This window comes from Monodelphis domestica, chromosome X, assembly GCF_027887165.1.
Source record: "Monodelphis domestica isolate mMonDom1 chromosome X, mMonDom1.pri, whole genome shotgun sequence".
Classification (NCBI taxonomy): domain Eukaryota; kingdom Metazoa; phylum Chordata; class Mammalia; order Didelphimorphia; family Didelphidae; genus Monodelphis; species Monodelphis domestica.
In genome coordinates this window covers 43,721,417-43,748,190 of record NC_077235.1, presented here as the reverse complement: position 1 = coordinate 43,748,190, position 26,774 = coordinate 43,721,417, and positions in this window count along the sequence as shown.

The window sequence follows — 26,774 nt, the reverse complement described above, 5'->3', positions numbered from 1 at the left end:
CATTAGTTTTTTGGGCTTCTATATCCCACTTTGGGGAAGAACATGGTAAAAGGGATAAAGAGTCTAGGACCCTCGGTAAACCATTCCAATCCAAGAGCTCCAGGAAGCTTTGAAACATTAGAAAGTGTTTATTAAAGAGTGGTCATTCCCTGAAGTTGTGGGAGATGGAGGGGGCGTTGTTGTTCAGTTGGATCCAACTCTTTGTGACCCCAATTGAGGTTTTCTTGGCAAAGATACTGAACTGGTTTACCACTTCCTTCTCTAGCTCATTTTATAGATGAGGAAACCGAGGCCAACAGAATTAAGTGACTTTCCCTGGGTCACACAGCTAATACATGTCTAAGGCCAAATTTGAACTCAAGAAATTGAGTTGATATTTCTATCCATTGTGCGACCGGGCTGCCCATCCCCATTCCCTATGGCAATGGAATCATAGTTCCATGCATAAATAAGGGAACAAGCAAAAGAATGATGAATGAGTTAATAAATAGATGAAATATCCAAAAAAAGGCTAAAAATCATAGATCAGGTGGGAATCTGCATTGGTAGGAATTTCCTTTTGCAATTAAATTACAATTCCAGAGGGCAGCTAGGTGGCTAGTGGATTGACAGTTAGGCCCAGAGATGGGAGGTCCTGGGTTCAAATTTGGCCTCAGACGCTTATTAGCTGTGTGACCCTGGGCAAGTCCCTTAACCCCTACTGCCTAGCCCTTACCACTCTTCTGCCTTAGAACCAATACCCAATATGGATTCTAAGATGGAAGGTAAAGCGTTTTAAAAAAAAGAAATTACAATTTCAGAGAAAGACAGGTTTTTGCCTGAAGGGTTTGAATGAATCTAACATCCTGATTAATTAATTTCCTTTTGGTCTAGATTCTGTTTTGATGGTCCTGAGATGATCCCTGTCATTGGGCAACCTATAACTTTCACTGTTAAAACAGTCCAGATTCTGCTTTGAGGTTCTGTGAGATTGCAAACCATAATAACAACACATTTGGGAAAAGCAGCAAAGAGGGCACATGATTTGCTGCTCTTTGTTCAGGAGGGGCCAGATAACAGACTTGGCAAAGGTGGGAAGTAGCAAGCTTGTTATTTCTGTTTTTGCTTTTGTTGGTAGTGGGCAGAGAATCTCCTGTAGGAAGAACAGTTTGGCACCAACTGAGCTTCCTTGTCCCCTTTCTTCCCTGCTGCCCCATAGCTACCTTTATCCTAATCCAAAAATCCACCTTTAAAGCCTTACCAGTAGGCTTCCTAGAAGGGAAAGAAAGAGAGGAAGCATTTAAAATGCATCTTCTATGGGCCACTCTATTAAGCACTTTACAAATATTATCTCATTTGATCCTCACACCCCGGGGATAGGTACTATAATTATCCCCATTTTACAGATTAGGAAACTGAGACAGACAGAAGTTAAATGACTTTCCCAAGGTCACAATGCTAGTTAGCATCTGAGACAAAATTTGAATTCAGGTCTTCATGAGTCCAAGACCAGTGTTCTGTCCACTATGCCACTGAGCTGAGACTGAACTCTTCTACCTAATCTTGTTCTCATATGAAACACTGTGTTACCTGAAAAGACAAGAGAAGGGGGGCAGCTGGGTGGCTCAGTGAATTGAGAGCCAGGCCTAGAGATGGGAGGTCCTGGGTTCAAATGTGGCCTCAGACACTTCCCAGCTTGGTGACCCTGGGCAAGTCACTTGACCCCCATTGTCCAGTCCTTACCACTCCTCTGCCTTGGAACCAATACACAGTATTGATTCTAAGAAGGAAGGTGAGGGCTTAAGAAGAAAAGAAAAGAGAAAATGGATATCTGTTGTAATTGGTGTGTTTCTTAAAACAATTTCTTCACTATTAAACAGGTGAGAATATGGTGGGTGAGTTGGCCTTTCCTACAATGGCATTGTTGAATAAAGCCTCAAAGAGACTAAATGTCACAGGGACATTTGATGCCTCAGTTCCTGGAGCCATGTGATTTAAAATTTAAAGGCATATGCTCCTGCATGTGTGTATACACATGTGCACACACACCAGTAGTGTAGGCTTATCGCCAGGAAAAACAGTGTAGTAAGGGGAAGTTAGGTATCTCAGTGAATAGAGTGCTCCACCTCTGGAACTATAGGTCCTGGGTTCAAATGTGGCTTTACATACTTCCTAGCTGGGTGACCCTGGGCAAGTGACAACCCCAATTGCCTAGCCTTTACTGCTCTTCTGCCTTAGATGCAATATTTAGTATCTATTATAATCTAAGACCAAAAGGAAAGCTTTTGAAAAAAGAAAATCAAAGTAATGTGGTAGCTACTTAAAAGGAGCACTTGATTTGGAGTCAAAAGGATCTGTGTCCTAATCATAGCTGAGCACCATATTCTTATATGACTTTGGATAAGAAACTGAACTTCTGACCTCAATTTCATTGTCTGGAAGATATGCAAGGGCTTTACAAATAATATCTCATTGTATTCTGAGAGGTAAGTACTATTATAATACTCATTTTATACTTGAGGAAACTGAGGTACACCTCTGCAACTGGTCTGTTGCAGTTCTAAATCTATGAGTCTTTGAATATTTTTGTATATAAGAGGAGTCAGTGATCCATGCTTTCTCTTTTAATACTGGCAGTCTTTCCAGGTTGCTCTGAAATCATCTCCTTTATCATTTCTTATAGCACAGTAGTATTCCATTACATTCATATGTCACAATTCCCCAATTGATGACCATCTCCTGTTCTCAGTTCTTTGCTTTTACAAAAAGACCCGCTATAAATATTGTTGTACATATGGATCCTTTTCCTTGATCTCTTTATTTGTAGGTCTAGTAGTGGCATTAATGTGTCAGAGTATGCACAGTTCAGTAACTATTTGGGCATATTTCCAAATTGTTTTTTAGCATAGCTAGACCAGTTCACAGCTCCACCAACAGTGTATAAGTGTTCCTATTATAGCCCCTCCAACATTTGTCATTTTTCTTTTTTGTCATATTTGCTCATCTGCTGAGTATGAGGTAGAAGAACCTCAGACTTGCTTTAATTTACATTTATCTAATTATTAATGATTTTGCATATTTTCATGACAGCTTAGATTTCTTTCTAAGAATTATGCCTATTCCTCTCCTTGAACCATTTATCAAATGGGGAATGGTTCAAACTTGCTGCAAGATTTTTTTCTCCCTCTAATTAACCATTTCGAGCTATGAGGTTGGCTATGACAAAGACCCACAATACTGCTAAATTTACTTCATTTCACAATACAAAAGGCAGAGGGCTGTGCCACCCAAAACATTGGCCTTGAACTTTTTAATCACCTACCTTATGATCAGACTGTTACTCTCCACTGGGGACTTATTCCCCACTAGTTAGCATATTCCCAACCCCTCCTACTTTTCTCATCCTGGTGATAATGATCCTCCTGTTGTGAAAGAACAAAGGACCTTTCCCAGTTTCAGTTGTCCATTCCCTCATTCCTATCTGCTTCAACATTAGCTCCACTCCCAGTGTGTCACTAGAAGTGCCCATCCCTTCCACTATGCGCTCTACAAAGTCTGCTCCTTGATGAACAAGTTTCCTTTCATCTTAAATCCCTTCCTCTCCCACTCTTTTCATCTTCTTGAATTTACTGAGACTTGACTCCTTCTTGATGACGCTGGCCGTCCTTTCTGTTCATGCAAGGTTAAGTGACTTGCCCAGGGTCACACAGCTGGGAAGTGTCTGAGGCCAGATTTGGACCTAGAACCTCCCATCTCTAGGCCTCGCTCTCAATCCACTGAACTACCCAGCTGCCCCCTCTCCCTTCTTTTTAAATGAGTTTAGTGCCTGACTGAAAGCCTTCCCTTAAAGCTCAATTCCTTCTCTCATTCCAGGGGACTTCAAGGTACAAGTTATATGTTCTTAAATACTTTAACTTCCCAGTTCTCAAGTCTGCTCAGTTTCCATGATCTACTCCAACTCAGCTAGATAGACATGGTCATACCCTTTGTGAGAGAACCAGGGAGGTTCCCTGTTTTCCTAAAATATGGATTAATTTTCCCTAAAAGGCAGCAAAGCCATCTCTAGAACTCACTTCGTTCCTGCCTCCCTCTACACAGCTTCTGTATTAAAAATCCCACTCACATGGAGTCACAGCCTCTTCTATTTGATGGCTATCTGAAGACAGCATTAGTCCCCATACTCTGCTCCCCATATTCTTTTCCAGATGAAGACAAGGGCTTTGTCCAAAGGAGCTAAGTGCCACTATATCCCTGTTGCTTATCCTTGCTGTGTTAGGGCAAAGTAAACCTTTTTTTGTTAATCATTCAATGATTTGGGATTGCCTTATTTCATTCCAACACCAAACTTGAACTAATAGGATGCTGATGTTAGGTCCATCACTGAGAAGTGTTACACTTATGTGTTCAAAAATTCTGAATCTCCCTTATCTTAGCCTAGTCTTTCTTTCCAACTCTCTCTGAAATTCACCTCTCCTAAATGTACTTTTTCATTCTCACTGTCACCTCCAGGTTCTACATCCCTCAGTACTCTCCCAAGCCATGGCTTCTGCTTTGTTTATACACTCATCCATTGCTCATCAGTTCATTTCTCCATTATCCCTTACTCTTTGTATCACTCTTACTTTTTGTCTTAGAATTAATCAGTTCCAAGGCAGAAGAGTGGTAAAGGCTAAGCATTTGGGATTAAATGACTTGGCCCAGTTCACACAGCTAGAAGTATCTGAGACCAGATTTAAACCCAGGTCTCCCCAACTCCAGGTCTCTCTCTCTATCCCCTGAGCCACCTAGCTGTCCCTCATCCTTTACTCTTAAACCCCTTGCTATAGGGCCAGAAATGACTTTGAATTCATATCTTGCACCTTAAATTCAAATAAACTTTATTTTCCTAACTTTTATTTTCCTAAACTTTATCTTTAACTGAAATATTAAAAAAGCACCACCAACCATGTCCTGCAAAACAATTTGTGATAATCAATAACTGTTTACTAAGCACCTTCCGTGCACCAATCCCTGTGCTAATTACGCTGTGGTTACTAAAACAAAAATGAGATAGTCCTCGCCTGCCTGGAGTTTAAGATACAGGCAAGGGTCTCAGTAATACATATATAAGTATATACAAGAGAAGATGTGAGAAAAGTCTCCAAACTATTCTTAACCTTTGAGCCAGAGATTTCATAGTGAGGTCAAAAACAGAGGGGAAAGTCCCTACATATACCAGAATATTTCTAGCCCATTTTATATAGTAGCAAAAAAAAATTATAAGGAAATTGGGTGCCCATTGATTGAGGAACACCTGGAAAATCGTGGTCCATTAACATAAAACAGAATTGTTCTATATAAATGAACAATTTTGAAGAATTCTAAGAAACTTATGAGAGACTTGTTTTGTCTGATGCAGAATATAGTAAATTGAAGCCAAAGGACAATTTACATAATGACTACCTTGATGTAAATCAGGAGTTGTTAATCTTTCTTTGGGTTATGGACCCCTTTGGCAGTCTGGTGTAGCCCATGACCTCTTCTCAAAGGAATGTTTTTAAATGTATAAAATAAAACGGAGAAGATTACAAAGGAAATAAATTACACTGAAATACAGTAATCAAAATATTAAAAGTTCCAAGTCCTTGGACCCCAGGCTAAGAATCCCTGATTAAATGAAAAGAACTCTAAAATGCTCAATAAATATAGTGACCAGGAGGTAACTAGAAAAACTCTGTTCAAATTGTGGCCTCTGACACTTCCTAGCTATGTGACCCTTAGCAAGTCACTTAACCTCTGATTGCCTGACAAAAGGACACTGGATCCACTGGAGAGGGAAATGGCAAACCACTCCACAAATATACTTGGCAAGAAAACCCCATGGATAGATATGGTCCATGGGGTCAGTTAGAATCCACATGACTGAACAATAACAACAAATTATAATGACCATTCTTGACCTCTGCAAGAAGATGAAATGCACTGGTTGAGGGATAGTAGATACTGAATGTAAAGATAACTGAATTTAAAATCAAAGGCATAGGTTTAAATCAGTAGTAAAGGACTCTTATTTTTGTATTTATATACCTACTACCTGTTGGTCTCTGTGCAAATCTCTTAATCTCTAGGAGTCTAGAGTCCTTTATCTATAAAACATGGATATTCATACTGCTACAATCATCTACCCTAAAAGAATAGCCAGAAAAGCTAGCATTGAAATACCATTAATAAATGTGAAAACAGACAAGCAAAAATATCTAAAAACAAATAAATTTTAAATGATTTAAAAGAAAAAAGTATGATAATTATTTCATACGTGGAGAGGTAGGGCATTTTTGTCAATCAAAAAAAAGAAAAATCATTGGAAAGCATGATGGTCTTGATCATTTAAAGATAAAGAGATTTTGCACAATAAAAAGCAATGTCTAAAATTAAAAGACAAGAAACAGATTGGGAAAATATATTTAAAAGAAATGTAGCAGATGAAGGTCTGAAATCTAGAATATATAAGGAACTGACACATATTTATAAAAACTAATAAACATACTTTTCAATAGAGCAATGGTCAAAGTACACAAACAAAATTTATGATGGAAAATTTTCTAAATGTAATAACTATTGAAAAAGATAATCAAATACACTAATTCATGTTGTTTTCCTCCAGCAAAATGCCAGAGATTCCTGTTTTTATACTTTTATACATTGCATAACATAATGCTTACCACTGGTAAACAATCAACAAATATTTGATGAATGAGTAATTAATTGAATAGAGAAATGCAAACCAAGATAACCTTCAGATAAAATTTATACTGATTTGGATGGCAAACATATAAGATACAGTAATAATGTCAGGACTTTGGGAAAACAGGTATTCCACAGGGTACAATTTTCTCAGAAAGCTTTATGGCATTAAGTAGTGAATCACAAAACTGATCATACCTTTTGACCCAATTATCTCATTGCAAAGATTCTCTTCCCAAACTATCATAAAATAGAGAAAATACTTATTTGCACAAAAATATGCATAACTGTTCCATTTGTAGTGATTTTTAAATGGCATACCTATATATTTAAGACCAGTGAAATGGCTAATCAGAAAGTGTGGATATAGGCTATATCAGACTATTTACCTCCTTGAGAGAAGAGAATCGGAATCATAAAATGTCAGAAAACAATTATCAAAAATTGTTTCTTCATGTAATTGAAAAAAAATAAAGTTTGATATGGCTAAGTAAACTATAGTGTCTATAGGATCATAGAATCATAGATTCAGAGCTGGAAGGGATTTCAGCAAGTCATTGAATCCAAAGCCCCTCCTCACCTGGAAGAATCATTTCTCCTCTTTGACTCCTTCCTCAGTTTGTTCAAGTACTCCTAGAACTCCCATTTTAAGGAAAGTCTCCAGACCATTAGCAAAACAGCAAAAACAGAACTGTATATCTTTTGCTTACATCTTTTTTTTTACAAATTGGAATAGGGAATTAAAACAGTTCAAAGAAGGTGAATTTTGAATGAGTGTTGAAAGGGACACAGAACAAAAACATCTTGTTAGCTAATTCATTTTGTTCCAGCTTCTTGAGCATTTAGTGGGAAGGATGCAGTTTTGTCTTTTATCTTGAATGCTTATTTGATTATGGCTGTTGATGTTGGTGGTTATGATTTTAAAAGCAATTTGAAAAATAATTTCTCCTAAAAGGACAGCAATTTCTTAAGGCAAACATCTCCAACAAAATCAAGTGCATGTTGCTTTTTTTCCTAAATGATCCAATTTCTTTGAATGGAAATAAGCTAATTTTCTAACCTTAGGTAGCTTTTCTTTAGAGAAATATTGGCACAGATGCAGAGTAAAAGCTCTTAAATACCTCAAATATATGTACTGAGTTAATATTCTTTAGTCACTAATAATTATTTTAGAAATTGCTATTGGCTCCTCCAGAGAAGACTTAAGCTGCATATTAGTTAGGAGAAGAAGAGGAACACAGAATGAACTTCTCTAATTTATTTAAGTTTTTGCTCTGCCTCACTTGTTATAGATCTTTACTATACCATTATATATGTCTTTATGGAATGATTTTTCAGCACATTAATATTGAAAGGCAGTGTGTTATAGTAGGAAGGGCACTGGACATGGATGCAGGAAGACCTGGGTTCACATCTCATCTTAGACATTTACTAGCTCTAGATTTCTTGGCTAGTGTGCCTCATTTTCCTTGCCTATAAAATAAGGGTGACAGGTCAAATAAAGAACATTTATTAAAGTTGAACTGTGCCAGACACTGTGCTAAGTGTTGGGAATATAAATACAGACAAAAAGAAGGCCTGTTCTCTTCTTTCAAGGAGATCATGTGCCAACAAGAAAAGACATAGTTTAAATGATGCTGAAATGCAGGGAGTGTTGAGGGGGTCAGTATCCAGCTAAGAAGTAGTTGAGTCAGTAATGGAGTCCAGAGAGAAATGGTTGTGGCTATGACTAGCTGCTTTCCTAAAAAAATGGAAGTTCCAGGATTAACTGACCAGTCAGAGGAAGGTGTCAAAGAGGAGGGCATGTTAGAAATTCATTTTGATTAACTATGCGTATTTGTAATAAGTATTGTATTTCTTATGTTCTCAGTAGGGAGAAGATAAAAAGGTGGATCTTGGCTAATTAAAATAAATAAAATGTTTTTAAATGATTTTATTCCTGGGAAAGAACTAACATTTACATACAACTTTTATCCTTAACAACAAACTCATAGGAATAGTACTATTCACATTTTACAGATAAGGAAATTGAGGCTTAAAAAGATATAGTTACTTAGCTAGGAACATACATCAAGTAAATGTCAGAAAACAAATTAAGGTCTTTCTGGATTCTAAGTCTTGTGCATATTCTAGTGCTCTATGTTGATGGTATACTTATTCAAATGAGTTTATATCTCTTATCCTTACAACAATTCTCAGGCAGAGGGCACAGAGATTGTCCCTATTTTTACTGCTGAGGAAGAGCAGGCCCCTATAAAAGTGAAGTGACTTGGAAAGAAAAAAACCCCACAGTGAAGCAGTGTCTTTATATCAAATATAATCTGCTAGTTTAATAATACACCCCAGCTTTATCTGCAGTGTGGCGAAAACAACTGCTCAATTCAATTTGTTTAAGTAAGATATCAGTAAACCATGTCCTTTGGTAGCTATTAGATAAATGTTTGTGGTAGAGGGCACTGTGGATGTAATCCAGAGTCAATCTTGTTGAACTCCATAATTTAGGAGTTGTCTGTTCTCTGCCCTATTTTTTTTAACAAACTCTCCTAATACAGGTAAAAGTCAGAGAATGGTATAATTGGAAGAGATCTTAAAGACAATTTTGCTTAACACTCTCATTTGAGTTGAGGAAACTGAGGTTCAGGGAGATTAAAATAATAATGATGATGATGATGATGACAACTTGTCTTTATATAGTGCTTTGAGGTTCAAAAAGAACTTTACATATATAATTTCATTTGGTCCTCACAACAGCTCTTTGAGGTAGGTGCTATTATTATCCCCACCTTATGGATGAGGAAAGGAGTTTCAAAAAGGTGAAGGGCCTTGTCCAGAGGCACATAACTGGGAAATGATTGCAGTAGAATTTGAACTCAGATATTCCTGATTCACAAGTCTAGCACCCTAGTAACTACACCTTGCTTTTTGTTTAAAAAAACAGTCTCTGTACCTTCCACAGGATAAATTTAGTGGGTTTGTGTATCCACCAAGTCATTTTTTAACAGTCAGAGGAGAAGGAACTGTGAGACGAACCCTCTGCCATCCCATGACCTTTAGACCACTGGAACAGAATTCCCATGAGGCTGCCAAAGACTTGGCCCCTGTTCCTGAAGCTGAGCCCAAACTGCACTGGCCTTGATGGCCATGATTGAGTGACCTCCTCTGTTTGTTTTCATACATTTAGCTCCACATAAGCTGATATCAGGTGCCCACCTCTGCAAGAAATGGCCAAATGGGAAGTGCATACACTAGGGATACTTAGAGCTAGTCTGAGGAAACCAACAGGTCACCAGATGGAAAATGTTGAGTAGAACCAAGAGGATATTCCTATCATCCGGGAGATTGATTGATTCTCCTAGTAGTGGTTGGCCAGAGAGGCAGGCAGAAGGGTACATTCGAAGAGAGGTACATTTCAAAGCACTGGCTTCCAATCCTGAATCTTTCATTATTCCTGTGACCTTGAGCAACTTATTTCTTTTTTTCCAGCCCCAGTTTCCTCCTTTATGAAATGAGAGAATTGAACTTAATTTTGAGAACCAAATGAGTGTCAGAAAGCTAGAGGGATGAGAACAGAAACCAGCTCATCTTTAGTTTCTGTGTTTAAACTTTTTCATTTCAGAATATCCCCCATCTGTCAAATCTGAACAGCTCTGAAGGTAGTAGGCTCGTTTTGGAAATGAGAGTGAAATCTCAAAAGTTTGTCCCTATGTCACTGTAGGTAGTCACCCTAAGCTACCTCAGAGAAGAGACAAAAGATCATAAGTGATTTCCTTTCATTCCCTGGAGAACAATTTACAATAACCTAAAGCAATCAAGCAACAAAATGAAGTGGTTTTCAAATCCAATGGCTCTTAGGGAGCAACCACTTTGAAAAGCCACTAAGTTGCCTCGGTTGGAATAATTCAATAAACTATAACCCCTTTGCTGAACAGACTTCTTCCTCGCTGTCTTATAGAGTGGTAATTAGCCTGTTTCTTGAATAACGATTCTGTCATAGAGGTTCATGATTAAACTATGAGAAAGTGCCATCTTAAATTGTCTCAGAGCTGGGCAATGAAAAACAAGTGGAATTCATAGGCTGATAGATTTAGAAAGGACTTCAGTGGTTACCTACACTAACTCCCTTATTTTCCAGGGACAGAAACTAAGTACTAGAAGTTTAGGTGACTTGCCCCAGGTTCATAGAGATTAAGAATCAGAGAAGGTATGCGAACCCCATTTGTCTAACTCCAAATCAATATTCTTTGTGCCACGTTATGTAGAAGAGGTGGTATTCATTCAGGAAGAGGTCATCTTTTTTATGAAAATGCTTAATGATACATTTTGGTTTTATATCACCTCCATTTCAAGACATATCCTTCCTCCTTCTCGTACCCAATGAACCTGCCCTTGTAATCCAGAAGACAAACAATTCAGCTTAAGTAACCAAATAGCCATTGAATCTTACAGTAAGCCTAATATTCTACACCCATAACCTCTTACTTCTGAAAAAAGAGAAGGATATGTATTTCCTATCTCTCTTTCAGGGTCAAACTTAGTCAGTATAATTAGACTATATTCCGGTTCATTTTTTTTAAACCCTCACCTTCCATCTTAGAATCAGTACTGGGTATTGACTCCAAGGCAGAAGAGTGGTAAGGGCTAAACAATGGGGGTTAAGTGACTTGTCCAGAGTCACACAGCTGGGACGTGTTTGAGACTGGATTTGAACCCAGGACCTTCTCTCTCTAGGCCTGGCTCTCAATCCACTAAGCTACCCAGCTGTTCCCCAGGTTCATTTTTTGTTCTTTCCATTTATACTGTTTGGTAATTTTGTTTATTTTTTTTGATACCGCTTATTTCATTTTGCATCAGTTCATTTATTTGCCTTCCTATGTTTCTCCACATTTCAAAAATACACATATCTTCAAATAAGTTGATTTCCAAAACTATAGCATACCACTAGTCAAATGGACCTATGATTTCATGCATATATCGGATATTCTCTTCAGCAATGCAGATTGTAGCCATCTCTACTTCCACATCCTCTATGTTTCTCATCTATATCCTTCTACCTACCCAATGTGGACCTTCCTCACTTTTTTTTACATTGCGTATTACAGGTGTTAGCAAGTTGTCCATTGATTATCTCTGACCTTTATTATGTGGCTGATGCATCCTTTTAGCATATAACATTCTTTCCTACTGTGATAGTGAAATCACTTTTAAAAGACTGATATATATTAATTTAAGGTCGCCAAGGATTTTACTTATGAAAATCCTAAATGAATGACTCAAGTCAGAATGGAGTTTTATGGTAGTTTAATCACAATGGGAGTAAGAAAGAAGGAGAGGGAGAGAAGGAAAGAAGGGGACAAGGAAAAAGGTTAACTCAACCTTCTGGCAGAGCCAGAGGGAGTTTAGGCCTTGGAAGGCCAAGGTAGAGAAGGGAATCACTCACATGACTGATCTGAAGGAAAGCTGCCTGCAGGTCTCCTCCCTGCTCAAGTTCCTAGAATGAATTGGCCCCTAGCCCTGTCCACAGGAAGTGAGCCAACTCCAGAGGCTGTTCTCTACCTCACTTCCTGCACCTCACACGTGCCAACGGTAGCTCAAGTTTGGCTTAGAACAACCCAGGTGGGCAGTTAGTTATTTCTGATTTGTCATCGACTAGCACATGCCCGTGTAGTGTGGGTGTGCACAATTTTGGATGCTAGACCAAGCAAGCTGGAGATTTAAAAATCATACCCCCCACTTTTCCTTTACATTGACTTCTTTGTGACATAATACACTCTGCTCCCAGTCACTATGTGCCACCTTTTGGATGATCCTCAAATTGCAAAATTAAAATCTATTAATATAATAATAATAATAATAAAGATTTTTCTGTATTGGTAATTTCATCAGCTGATATTATTTTCATGAATGTAGAGCACAGCACTCCAGACCTTCTAGGTGTGTCTTTTAAAAATGTATTTTAGATATCTCAGGTTATTTATCACTTATCTTTCTCACTACATAATCTTCTTCCTTTTCTTCAATATTGTCCTTTACTCCATTTATCAAAACCCAACTATTCTTCCTTACTGTGTCTTGTCCTTTCTATCTTAAAAATTTCTCCCTTTTTTAAACCCTTACCTTCTGTCTTTGTATCAATTCTAAGACAGAAGAGAGGCAAGGGCTAGGTAATCAGGGTTAAATGACTTGCCCAGAGGCACACAGCTAGGTTTGAAAATCTCTCCTCTACATATTCTCTTCCCTTCCCTCCCACAGCCAGCCACCCTGCCTCATGTTTGGACTATTACTGTAATATTCTTTTTTGTCACCCTGCCCCAAGTCATTCCTGTTCCAATCCATCTTCCACTCCGCTACCAAAGTGATTTTCCTAAACCACAGATCTGACCTTGTCATGCCCCTACTCACTGAATTCCAGTGGGTCTCCATCAGCTATGGAATCAAATATCAAATGTTCTATTGGATATTTGAAGCCCTTTACAACCCAGACCCTTCCTACCTGTCCATTCTTCTTATTCTTTACTCTTCTCTATGTAATCTACAACCAACAACAACTTTCTATTTCTCACATACAACACTCCATATCTGAACTTTTCAATACCTGTACCTCATGTTTAAAAATGTTCTTCTTCCTCATGTCTGTATCTTGGCTTTACTCTCTTCCTTCAAGACAGCTAAAATCCAACCTTCTCCAAAAAGCCTTTCATGATCCCCCTCTCCAATTCCCCCCATTGCCATCTCTCTGAGATTACTCTTCATCTGCTCTTTCATTCATGCATTTCTTTTGTGTGTACCTAATTGTTAGCATATTGTCTCCCCCATTAGAATGTAAGCTCCTTGAAGGCAAAGACTATTTTTCTCCTTTCTTTGTATTGGCCCTTTAAAAGTGTTAACTAAATACTTGTTGGCTGACTGACTGTAACATGCTACTATGCTTTGGAATAGCTTATAATCACCATCTTTCCACTGGCTCTTGATTTAGCTTTTTTAAAAAAATTAAGCCTATATCTTCTGTCTTAGAATCAATACTAAGTATTGTTTCCAAGGAAAGCAGAAGAGTGGTAAGGGCTTGGCAATTGGGGTTAAGTGACTTGCCCAAGGTCACACAGCTAGGAAGTATCTGAGGCTATATTTGAACCCAGGACCTCCTATCTCTAGGCCTGGCTCTCTATCTACTGTGCCTACTAGCTGCCCTTCTCCTTGATTTATTTATTTGAATTTTCTGATATTGTGGTATTTCCAGATTTATAACCATTTAGTATCATCTAGAAACTGTTCCTTTAAAAGAAATGAAACTTTGAAGATGAAAGTTTGAGGATCATTTGAAGGACTTCACAATTTCCCACTTACAGTCCCACTTGCTCTCCTGGGGCCCAGTATCAGCTTAAATCCATTAGCATCACTTACTAAAGATTCACATATTAATTGATTAATTCAGTTGGCAAAGTGGATACAGATATCACACTGTGAACCAGGAAGACCAAGGTTCAAGTGTCACCTCTGAACATAGTGGCTGTGTGAGCCTGGACAAATCACTTAACCTCTCATTCTAGTCAACTCTCTGGAAGACTATAAATTGCAGAAAAGGCACCAGCTTACACTGATAGGAGTTTTCTCATCTAAGAGTTTCCTATTATACCAAGTAACAGGGCTAGCCACATCTTCAACTCTCCTTAATTTGAGATCAATAATGAGCAGATGGTTGAACAAAGATCACATTAATATAATGTGATATAATTGAACACATTGATATAATGTATATTTTGATACTTAAGAATTTCATGCAAAAGTAAATAAGGAAGAGGACATTGGAAAACAGTTTAAAATCGAGGGAAAAATGTTCAAAAGCTTATAGGATGTTTAGAAGATTCATGCCTGCCTTTTTGAATGCTTCCTTTTAAAAATGATTCTGAAAGTGCTAGATATACCAAGTCCTAACATCATATGAAATTAAGTCACAGAATCTCAGAGATGGAAGGGATCTTAGAGGCTATTTAATTCAATTAATTAAAAAAGACTAACCTCCTCAACATATTCAACATATGGCCATCCAGTCTCTGCTGAAGAACTCTGGAGAAGGGCAACATAGTATGCTATCTCCCAAGGTATCCAGTTCCACCTCTGAATAACTCTAATGGTTAGATTAGGAAGCTTTCCTTAACACAAGCCTAAATCTACTTTTCTTCAATTTCCATTCATTGCTCCTAGTTCTGTGCTTTCAGGTAAAGTGGAATGTTCATACCTCTTCCATATAACAGCTCTTCAAATACTTGAAGACAGATATCATATCTCCCTCCTCCTGCCTCAGATGTCCCCAAATCATTTCTTCTTTAGGATAAATATCCCAATTTCTTTAGCCATCGTATGACATGATGTTAAGGCCTTCCTCTACATTGGTCAACTTCCTTAGACATTCTTCATGTTTTCTGAGTTATTCCTAAAATGTAGCACATAGACCCAAACCTAATAAATATTCCAAGTGTAGTGTGATCAGGACAGAATGTAAGAGTATGCTCACTTTCCTAGTTCTGGACAACATTCTTCTCTTATTGCAACCCAAGATTGCATTAACTTTAGCTCTACTGGCTGTCATATCATAATACTAATGCATATTGAACTTGAAGTCTACTAATACCCTCAGATCCTTTTTAGGTGAACAACTCTCAGCCATCTTCCATTTAAGATGAATTTTTTGAATTCCAAGTGTTAGATTTTGCACTTATCCCTAGTACATTTCATCTTATCAGATTTGACTAAATACTTTAGTCTGTGAAGTACTTTTTGAATGCCTTTGAGTGATCAGAAGTGATTGCTTATAGACTTCAGGGTTATTTCAAAATCAGTTATTTGTATGTTCAGTCAGCTCACTGGCTAGCTATAGTAAAAGAAGGGAAAGGAAAGGCATGAACATTTATTAAGCTCCTACTGTGTGCTAGTCTCTATTGTGAGTGCTCCACCAATATCTCATTTGACCAAAAGTTGAAGTGAAACCTAAATTAGAAGAGAAAAATGAGAGAACATTGTATACAGTTACAAAAGCTTCAGCCAGGCCAAGCTGTTGATTATAAAGTGAGAAAATGCATAAAGTCAAAGGTATTGACTGTTAACATTTAAAAGGCACTTTAACTATTCTAAATAATAGTGGCAGTAATCATTATCATAATATATAGTATATTGTGGTTTAAAGGTATGCCCTGATCACATAATGAAAATGGGACAATAGATTAGACAGTAATCTGCATTGCATAGTTTTCCATGAAATATTCAGAGAACCTCAGGAAGACATCCATTACATAACCCAGATTTCATGTGGAACATTTACAAAAGGTCACAAATGATAACTGTCCTGTGTAGGAAGGCGTGGATAGGTTGGAATCTGTAGTTATGGAACAAATATCTTTATCAAGGAGATCCCCATGTTGCTGCAGTTTCAAAGTAAGAAAGGTCCCTTGTGACAGGAGGTTATTTAACTCAGTTGGAGAGTGTGAGGAACCTGTAGGAAGACTTTGCCTCAAGTGTACTAAAACCAGTCATTTCTGGAAATTACCCCCTTGTCCCTCTCCAGTTGTTTAACACCAGTACTAAAGAAGACATATATTGGTAGTTCAACTCTTCTTAATAATTCTGGTACTTTTATTGTACTTTTGTTTCTTTTCAGTGTTTTCCATTTTAATTGTAATAGTTGGCCCTTACTTATTTGGATAATGACTTGCCTTTTTATTTGATTAATATTCTACAAGTTGCATTATTGTGTTAGGGATTTGTTATAGGACTGAATAAACCGGATCTTCTTGAACTGAGACTCATTTTCCTGTTGTTCCTTCCCAAATTGGATGTCTTTTCCATCCTTGATCAGTGGATGATTTAGGACTCTAAACAAGTGCAGCTCATTCACATTTGCCATCTTTCAAATTTTATGCAATTCCTTTGGAATGGAATGGAATGGAATGAAGTTATTACTTTGGGTGATGTGTATGTTGATATTGAAGTAGGATTTCTGGATATTTTAAGTGGAGAGCAGCATTCTCTACATACCATTGATAAAAAAGAACCTCCAGATATGTCTGAATACCTGCATCTGGATGTCATTTGGATAAACACATACTTGAGTCCAGATAGAGTAAGGGAATCCCCTGCTACTTGAATAGATTTGTAACCGAGAAACTTTTCTCATGAACTGCCCACTTGCCAAAGAAACGGCCTCTACTGGCCTACATAAAGCAGACACCAGCTGTAGTGTGGTGCCTTCAAGATATCAGAGCCCCATACTCTCATTAGGAGAAAGAGAAATTCAAGATGCCATCCATGCAGAAAAATGTTCATTGTTAGGCACCTGATTGTGCCTGTGTCATTTCGATTATGTAAAGGTTATAAAGAACTCTAAAGGAAACATTGGGCTGTTGAGGCATTGCTTCTTTTAAGGACTTTTGTATCCCATCTAGAAGACCCTAGAACTTCCCCTCACACCTCTGCAGTTGCTTATGAGATGGTATATGAAATTCTAAGAAGCTCTTAAGTTACTTCAGTGTTTTTAGAAAAAGCAATGAACACTGTATTCTCAGACTGCGTCTCTGGACCTTTCTGTTTTGAATTAGTATTGGAGGACATTACTACAATCCCTGCCATCCAAGGATCAACTGTCAGACTGCACCAGACCAATGATGGATTAACTTCCTAACAAAACTATTCCTGGTTGGCCTTATGCAGACTGACAGCATAACCAGTCAGTGATAGTAGTGGTCTCCTCCTTAAAAATTTGATAAATGAAAACTGTCTATCCATGTCCCTTGCCCATTTATCAATTGGGGAATGGCTTGATTTTTTGTACAACTGATTTAGCTCTTTATAAATTTGAGTAATTAAACCTTTGTCAGAGGTTTTTATGAAGATTTTTTCCCAACTTGTTGTTTTCCTTCTGATTTTAGTTACATTGCTTTAATAAGCACATGAAGAAGTGCTCTACATCTCTTATAATCAGAGAGATGCAAATCAAAACAACTCTGAGGTATCACCTCACACCTAGCAGATTGGCTAACATGACAGTTATGGAAAGTAATGAATGCTGGAGGGAATGTGGCAAAGTAGGGACATTAATTCATTGCTGGTGGAGTTGTGAACTGATCCAGCCATTCTGGAGGGCAATTTGGAACTATGCACAAAGGGCGATAAAAGAATGTCTACCCTTTGATCCAGCCATAGCACTGCTGGGTTTGTACCCCAAAGAGATAATGGACAAAAAGACTTGTACAAAAATATTCATAGCTGCGCTCTTTGTGGTGGCCAAAAATTGGAAAATGAGGGGATGCCCATCAATTGGGGAATGGCTGAACAAATTGTGGTATATGTTGGTGATGGAATACTATTGTGCTCAAAGGAATAATAAAGTGGAGGATTTCCATGTGAACTGGAACAACCTCCAGGAAGTGATGCAGAGCGAGAGGAGCAGAACCAGGAGAACATTGTACACAGAGACAAACACACTGTGGTATCATCGAACGTAATGGACTTCTCCATTAGTGGTGGTGTAATGTCCCTGCACAATCTGCAGGGATCAAGGAGAAAAAAACACTATCCAAAAGCAGAGGACAAACTGAGGGAATAGAAACACCAAGGAAAAGCAACTGCCTGACTACAATGGCTGAGGGGACATGACAGAGGAAAGACTCGGAGCGAACACTCTGATGCAAATACTAACAACATGGCAATGGGTTCAAGTCAAGAACACATATGATACCGGTGGAATCACACGTCGGCCATGGGGGGTGGGAGGGAGGAAAAGAAAATGATCTTTGTCTTTAATGAAAAGTGCATGGAAATGATCAAATAAAATACTATAAAATTAAAAAAAAGAAGAAGAAATTATTACTCGAAAAATAAAAGCAGATCATTTAAAAAAAAAAAATTTGATAAATGCCTCATGACTATTTTGGGGTCCTATTAAAGACAATTGGGCAGTTAGATAGTACAGTGGATAGAGTGCCAGGTCTAGAGTCAACAAAACTCAAATTCCTGAGTTCAAATCTGGTCTCATACATTTTATTTACTACATGACCCTGGGCAAGACACTTAACCACGTTTGCCTCAGTTTCCTCACCTATAAAAGAAGCGGGAAAAGGAAATGGCAAACCATTCCAGAATCTTTGCCAAGAAAACCCAAAATGGGGCCATGAAGAATTGGATACAACTGAAAAATGACCGAACCATAAAAATGAATAACAGCATCCACGACAATAGCAATAATAACAATGGCAACACATACTTAAGGTACACATTTGAAACATTTGAATGAAAGACATTGTCTTAGAAAGGATCTAAACAAAAACCCATACATATTACTGAAATGTAGGACTTAATACTACAAAATAGCTATTAAAATAACACTTTTGTCACAGAGGAAGAAAAGAGTTGTGAGATAATTTGTTCTTTGATACTCTAATTTGTTTATGTTAAAGCCTTTAATTTCTAAGTCATGTATGGTATGAAGTGTTGGTCCATCTGTTTTCCAGTTTCATGGGCAGTTTTTTTCAAATAGTTCTTACCCCAGTGGTTGTAATATTTGGATTTATCAAACATAAAGCTTCTTTGTTCATTTGCTTTCAATATATATGGAATATATATATATATATATATATTGTTGTATACCAGATCTGTTCCACTGTTTGACCTTTCTATTTCTTCACCAGTGCCAAAATGATTTGATAACTCTTGCTCTTTCGAGTCCCCCTTCCTTCCCACTAAAAGAAAGTAAAAGCACATGATTGTTCTTTGCTAATTGGAAACAATAGCCCCTTAGGGCCGTATATGGACGTTATTGTGACACCACTTCCTCTTCCTTTTCATTTTGTTAAAATCATAGACTCTGAGAACATTGTACACAGAGACTAATACATTGTGGCACAATCAAATGTAATGGACTACTAGCAGCAATGCAACAATCCAGAACAATTCTGAGGGACTTGTGAGAAAGAACCCTTTCCACATCCAGAGAAAGAACTGTGGGAGCAGAAACTCAGAAGAAAAACAATGCTTGATCACATGGGTCGATGGGGATATGATTGGGGATGTTGACTTTAAATAATATTTAAATTAAATATTTAATAATAAATAATAATATTTAAATAATTGCAAATATTAATAATATGGAAATAGGTTTTGAACAATGATACATATAAAACCCAATGGAATTGCTTGTTGGCTCTGGGAGGTGGGAGGGAAGAGGAGAGGGAAAAAACATGAATCATGTAACCATGGAAAAATATTCTAAATAAATAAAGTAATTATTTTAAAAATCATAGACTCTGAGATTTGGAAAGGACCTCAGTTATCTAGTACAACTCATCTCTGCCAAGTGATCATCCAACCCCTAGAGGAAGACTTCTATTAATGGGGATGCCTCTACCTCCTGAGGCATCCTATTCCATTTTTGGATTTGTAAGACTTAGTAATTCTGATCAATAATTCTGGATAGAGAGCTGACACTTAATAATTTTGTGACTTTGGGGAAATCACTCAAACTGTCTAGGATTTGCTCCCTTTTCTCTAAAATGAAAGACTTATCTAGGTATTCTCTAGGTTCTCTTAAAACTCAAAATCTTATGAATCCTTTATTTCAGGGATTATTTTTTTTCAATAACGTGGAAAACTCCAAATGAGTAAACATACTTCACTAAAGTGAATTGGCATCTGCTGGATATATTCTTTTTTTTAAATCCTGACCTTCCATCTTGGAATCAATACTGTGTATTGGTTCCAAGGCAGAAGAGTGGTAAGGGCTAGGCAATGGGGGTCAAGTGACTTGCCCAGGGTCACACAGCTGGGATGTGTTTGAGGTCAGATTTGAAAGTAGGACCTTGGTCTCTAGGCCTGGCTCTCAAACCACTGTGCTACCCAGCTGCCCCATGCTGGATATATTCTTAAAGAATTGCTTGGGACTTTGAAAAGAGAAGGGACTTAGCTAGTCATACAGCTAGTATGTAGAAGAGGCAGGACTTGAATGAATCCCAAACTCCCTAACTCTGAGGCACACTCTCTCTTAGTTGGGCTACCACACTGCCTCTCCAGAATGAAGGGAAATTATTATTCCTTACAGTGAGTTGGTTATTGTCTTTTTATACTTGAAGAGGACAAAAATGATATCACTCTGTTGGAATCAATGTACAGTGTGAGTGTGTTTGACTATGGCTGATCAGACCACTATGATGGCAATATTGTTCAAAAACCAAGGTCCAATCTGGTCATGTGACCGCCTCTAGAGTACTCCAGGTTCTGTTTGTTTGTGTTTTTTTTAGAGGGAGTGAGGTGAGGAATGGTCAGTTTTCTCATTTTCAAAAATCATTCAGTGCTTTAAAGGTTTATTGATATCTTTTGCTTTTCATCATAGTCATATCCAGATATCCCAATTAGGAGGTAGATTTATTTCTTCTTGTCTTCTACAGGCCCAATGTATGGAGTCAAAGGGCATGGATTCAAATTCCAGCTCTGTGGAAGTTAGGCTACTTCTCTTGGTCTCAGTTTTCCTCTTCTTTAAAATAAGATAATTGAACTGTGTGACCTAGAACTCTTTCTAAGTCTAACTCTATGATCCCATGAATGTTTAATTATAAAGACCACAATGGTTGCATCTTGCCTTTGATAAAGTAATCTGAGGCAGCAGCTAGGTGACTCAGTGTATAGAATGCCAGGCCTAGAGACAAGAGGTCCTGGGTTCAAATTTGGTCTTAGATACTTCCTAGCTGTGTGACCCTGGGCAAGTCATTTAACCCTAATTGCCTAGCCCTTACCACTCTTCTGCCTTAAAACCAATACACAGTATTGATTCTAAGATGGAAGGTAAGGTTTAAAAAAAAAAGAGGTGATTTGAGGAGGGAGCCTGGCCACCTTGAGTTCTTTACTCTAGACTTCCATTAAGTTCATAGATCACTTGTTTGTTCTAGTTCCTTGCAAAGATTCTTAAGGAACAGTACTGAAATTGCCAAGCAGATGCCTCCTTTGTCTCTTATTTATCCATCAGAGGTCAATTGATGGAGCCCATGACTACAATAAATAGGTGTTCATTTCTCAGCAATCCATTAAAATATTCTCTCCATTATCACATCATATGACAGAAATTTGCTTTTTTCTCTTTTCAAAGAAATATCCTTGAATCCTGCCTTTTTCCTCTCCCCATTTTAACTCAGCTCAGCAAGAGATTTGAATCGTGATTATTTTTTTGGAAATCCGTAAGATTCTCTCTCTATTTTCCAGCAGATAGACTGCCTTGTTAGCTTCAGTGTTACTGCACTAATCAGGTTTCTCTGTTCTGATAGCGCTTAATTTTGATATTTAAAGAATGTTGAAATCACGTTCTTCCGAGTTGTCCTCTCTCATACCTAATCTAAGGTCAAGGGCAGTACAAATGAAATCAGGTCCCTAAATACTCTGAAAATGAAAAGAAAGCAAATTGTTACCAGCTTAGCCAGGAGTGTGTGAGAGCCAGCAGATGGCTCTTACTTTAGGAGGGGTGGGGGTGGGGTGTGTGGAGAAGGCTCAGCCATCTGCTGGCTCTCTCGCATGCCTGCCCCATGAGTAAAGTGGGTTAAAAAGACCCCACCAATCAGTTGTGTCCCTTAGTTATTAGACAAGTGATTAATTGCTATTATTTGTCTCTTTTGCAGGTTTGGGAAGTAGCCTTTCCATTCATTCAACAAGTGTCTATTTCATGACAGTCACTAGACTGGGCATTGCAGATACAATGAAAAAAAAAGTTTTTTTATCTGCCCTCAAGAAGCTTACATACTTCTCTCTTTGGAATGCCATAACAGTTTTTCCCCTTCTGTTTATTTACTCATTCATTAAGTTTATATTAAATACTTATTACCAAAACAATCAATCTGGTATAATGAAAAGAGTCCCAGATTCAGGATGTTTTTGTTCAGTTGTTTTTCAGTCTTGTCCAACACTTCATGATTTCTTTTGGGGTTTTCTTGGCACAGATATTGAAGTGCTTTGCTATTTTCTTCTCCAGCTCATTTTACAGATGAGGAAACTGAGGCAAAAAGTAAAATGAAACAGCCAGTAAGTGACTGAGGCCAGATTTGAATTCAGGTACTCCTGACTCCAGGCCTTATACTCTATATCCACCTAGCTTTCCCTGGATTCAGGATCCCTAGATTTAATCTCCCCCTCTTATACTCACTGTGTGGCCATGTGCATCTGTGAGTTTACTCATCTATAAAATGGGGATAGCATCCTTTTCACTCTTTCTCTCCCATGATTGTCATGAGGAAAACCCTTTGTAAATTATAGGTGCTATATGTAAGTTATGTATGTACATAGCACTAAGCTAGCTGGAGGAAGTGGGAGGGATTGGGGAGGAATTGAGAAAAAAGGATAAAAAGAAGATGCGATCCTTGCTCTGCAGGAACTTTTAGATATTTTATACATGTAATGGAGGTAATCTTGCATTTCTTTGGAATTCTGTATAACTGTCAGATAATTAGGCAATCTTTATTTCTTCTTCCCTGTGACTTCCATTTGTTTATATTATTTTATGATCTTCAAAGCAACATTTTTTATTTTCTTTACTATCGCTATAGTTTTTATGGTTTCCAATTCATCTATTTTTCCTCTAATTCTCAAAATGTCTTTTTGGGGCAGTTTTGGGGGTGTTCATTTTTGGGGAATACAGCTCCAACGGTTGCTACTGTGGTGGTAGGAACTGGGGATGGAGGGGTGCGGGGGAGGGGGGGGAAGATAGGAGTCTCAGCTCCAAATCCTAGTCACATTGCTTCCAAAGCTGCAGGCTGGCTACTCCTCAGGATCAATGGAAGCTTGTCCCAGGAAATGAACAGCAGTGAACCTGCTATGCCTAAATTGTGCTAAAGCTCCCCAGAGTAGCTGCGCCCAGCAGCTCTCTCCTTCAGTGCCAGGAAGCACTAGTACTGGCTAGAGGCGCAGGCACATAACAGTCTTCATCAAATCTTCTAATTCCTTTCAATGAACCCCAATGTACATGAACAGAGATAAACTCCTGGAATTGCTGCTGATTGAGGCCCAGGAACCTCCCAGGAGGAAGTGTGTTGGGTGGAGACATAGGAGAACGTAGCACTATTCCTTTATCATATCCCATATTAAAGCTGCCTTCCATTATAAACTTGAAGGGGACTGGAACCTTCCTCTTCTTTTGATCACCCGCAACCTCTTAATGGAAGGAGTTGCAAGAATAAGTTATCATCATCAATGTTTCCCATATCCATCATCAGAAGTTCCTACTATTTCAACCAACTGGGTCTTCCAGCCAATTGTTTGATATCATCTCTACTTGCCCCACTGCATTACTGTGTGAGGTCTGGCCCCAGCACCTTCCTCTTCACTAGTTGGAGAGCTTTGGGGAGGCTAGACTAGTGTGTACTCCCTGATATCTGCATTTCTGCCACATATATTAAGCAGTCCAGGCTGCTCACAATAATCCTTGTGAAGTGGCCCTGGATTAGGGCTCCCTGAGGCTGGGGAGAAGAGATAAAAGAATACCACTTGCCCTAAGAAGCCATCCGTATCTAATACCATGGCTTCCTTGAGCCATCTGTCCAGAGGTGCTGGAAGAAAAAGGAACTTTTTGGAGCTTAGGCTTTGCTTAAGGAGTCAATGAGGTCACATAAGCAACTCATTCTTATTCATCCTAGTTGAGAAGTGTTCCAAGTGCTGACTGTGTGATGCCCCAGTTCTGGAAAGTATGAAATGGGCATTCTCTTAGTGATTGAATTTTGAAAAGGAGGGAAAGTTAGTACAAAAAGTAAGTTTTGCCTTTGGAAAAACATGCCATAACCCACTGAGAAAATTCTCCTACCTATACTAGGGATGTCACACAGGAGTAGAAATGATCAGAAGAGTTTCCATGGCCTCCATTCCCTTCACCTCTTAGTTCTTTTTTAGGCCATCTCCCTTGCATTGATTATATGCTTCTCCTTGGTGAATCAATTCAATTCTATACTTTTTTCTACTTTCAAAACCCTTACTCCCTTGTAATATCAATAATCATGTTTTGCCAAACCCCAGATATGGAAATACTCCCACCATTCTCTTCCTTTGCTCCTATTCACTTGCTTCTAAATGTTACTAGAAGAAGCCATAGAGCTGTGCTGAGTCCACCAAAATTGTGTTATCTAATTTTTTTCCAAAAAAAAATTAAAAGATTTTTAAAGAAACTTGCTGTGTTATCAAGGTCACAGTTACAAAGATACTTTTATTTAATAATACTGGCATATCCTTAATTCTAAAAATATTTCAACATAGTATTCTATGAATCAAGCCTATAGATCATAATTATCAACAATCTTCTATCAGTATTTTCAATGCTAAAAGATGCAGTCAGGTAGAATGGATTTTTATATCCAGCTGAGTATTAATATTATTCTATCTTTCAGTCAATTCTGATGATAGGGTTCAAGGATGGCTTTCCACCCCCTAGTTTCTCTTCCACTGTAAAATCTCTTTTGAACCCCTTTTATGTGAGATAATTTACCACATTCTATCTCCCCTTTCCACTTTCTCCTAGTGCATCCCTCTTTCTTACTTCTTAATTTCATTATCTTCCCATCAGAGTCACACCATACCTGTATCTTCTATCTATGTAAACTCCTTCTAACTATCCTAATAATCATAAAGTTCTTTGGAATCACACTTATCTTTCTATTTAGGAATGTAAATAGTTTAACTTTACTGAATCCTATATACTTTCTCTTTCTTGTTTACCTTTCTATACTTCTATTGACTTTATATTTGAAAATCAAATTTTCTATTCAGCTCTGACCTTTCCATTAGGAATTTTTGAAAGTTCTCTTTCATTAAGCATCTATTCCCCCCCCCCCCGAATAATTATACTTACTTTTACCAGGTAGATGATTTTTGGTTGTAATCCTAGCTCCTTTGACTTCTGGAATGTCATGTTCCCGACTCTCTGATCCATTAACATGGAAGCTGCTAAATCTTGTGTTATACTGTCTGGGGCTCCACAATATTTGAATTGTTTCTTTCTGGCAGCTTGTGGTATTTTCTCCTTGCCCTGAGAACTCTGAAATCTGTCTACACTATTCCTGGAAATTTTCATTTGAGGATCTCTTTCATGTAGTCATGGGCAGATTCTTTCCATTTCTATTTTCCCCCTGGTTTAGTATATTAGGGCAACTTTCCTTAATAATTTCTTGAAATATGATATCTAGGCTCTTTTTTAAAATCATGGCTTTCAGATAACCCAGTAATTCTTAAATGATCTTTCCTGAATCTGTTCTCCTGGTGAGATGTTTCACATTTTCTTCTATTTTTTCATTCTTTTTATTTTGTTTTATTGTTTCTTGATGTTTCATGGAGTCATTGGCTTCCATTTCCCCAATTCTAATTTTTAAGGAATCATTTTCTTCAGTGATCTTTTATATCTCCTTTTCCATTTAACTAAATCTACTTCATAAGGAATTATTTTCTTCACTGATTTTGGGGGAATTTTTAATATTTTTACCATTTCACCAGTTCTGATTTTTAAGATTTTATTTCTTTAGTATTTTTGTGCTTCCTTTATAAGTTGTTGACTTTTTCTTGTTTTTTTTATCACTTTCATTTATTTTCCCAATTTTTCCTATACCTCTCTTATTTGATTTTCAAAATCCTTTTTGAGCTCTTCTGTGAGTTTTTTTTGGTCAGAGACCACTTCACATTTTTCTTTGAGGCTTTGCATATAGTAGTTTTGACATTGTTGCCCTCTTCTGGGTTTGTATTTTGATCTTCCGTACCACCTTAGAACTATTCTATGGTCAGGGTATTTTTGTTGTTGTTGTTGCTTACTCATCTTTCCAGCCCATTTCTTGATTTCATATTAAAATTGGGCTCTGCTCCCTGGACAAAGGGGACAGTATCTAATGCTTCAAGTGTTTTTTCCTATTATTTTCAGAACTAGTTCTGGGGGTTTGTGAGTTTTTGGTTCTTCCAAGGTGATATGATATAAGGAGATACAGTATGGTTATTGCTCATCTGGTCTATATTTTGTGAGCAATCAAAAGCAATCTTTTCTGTCCTGGAACTAAGACCAGGGTCTCTGCCCTCTGATGCCAGAA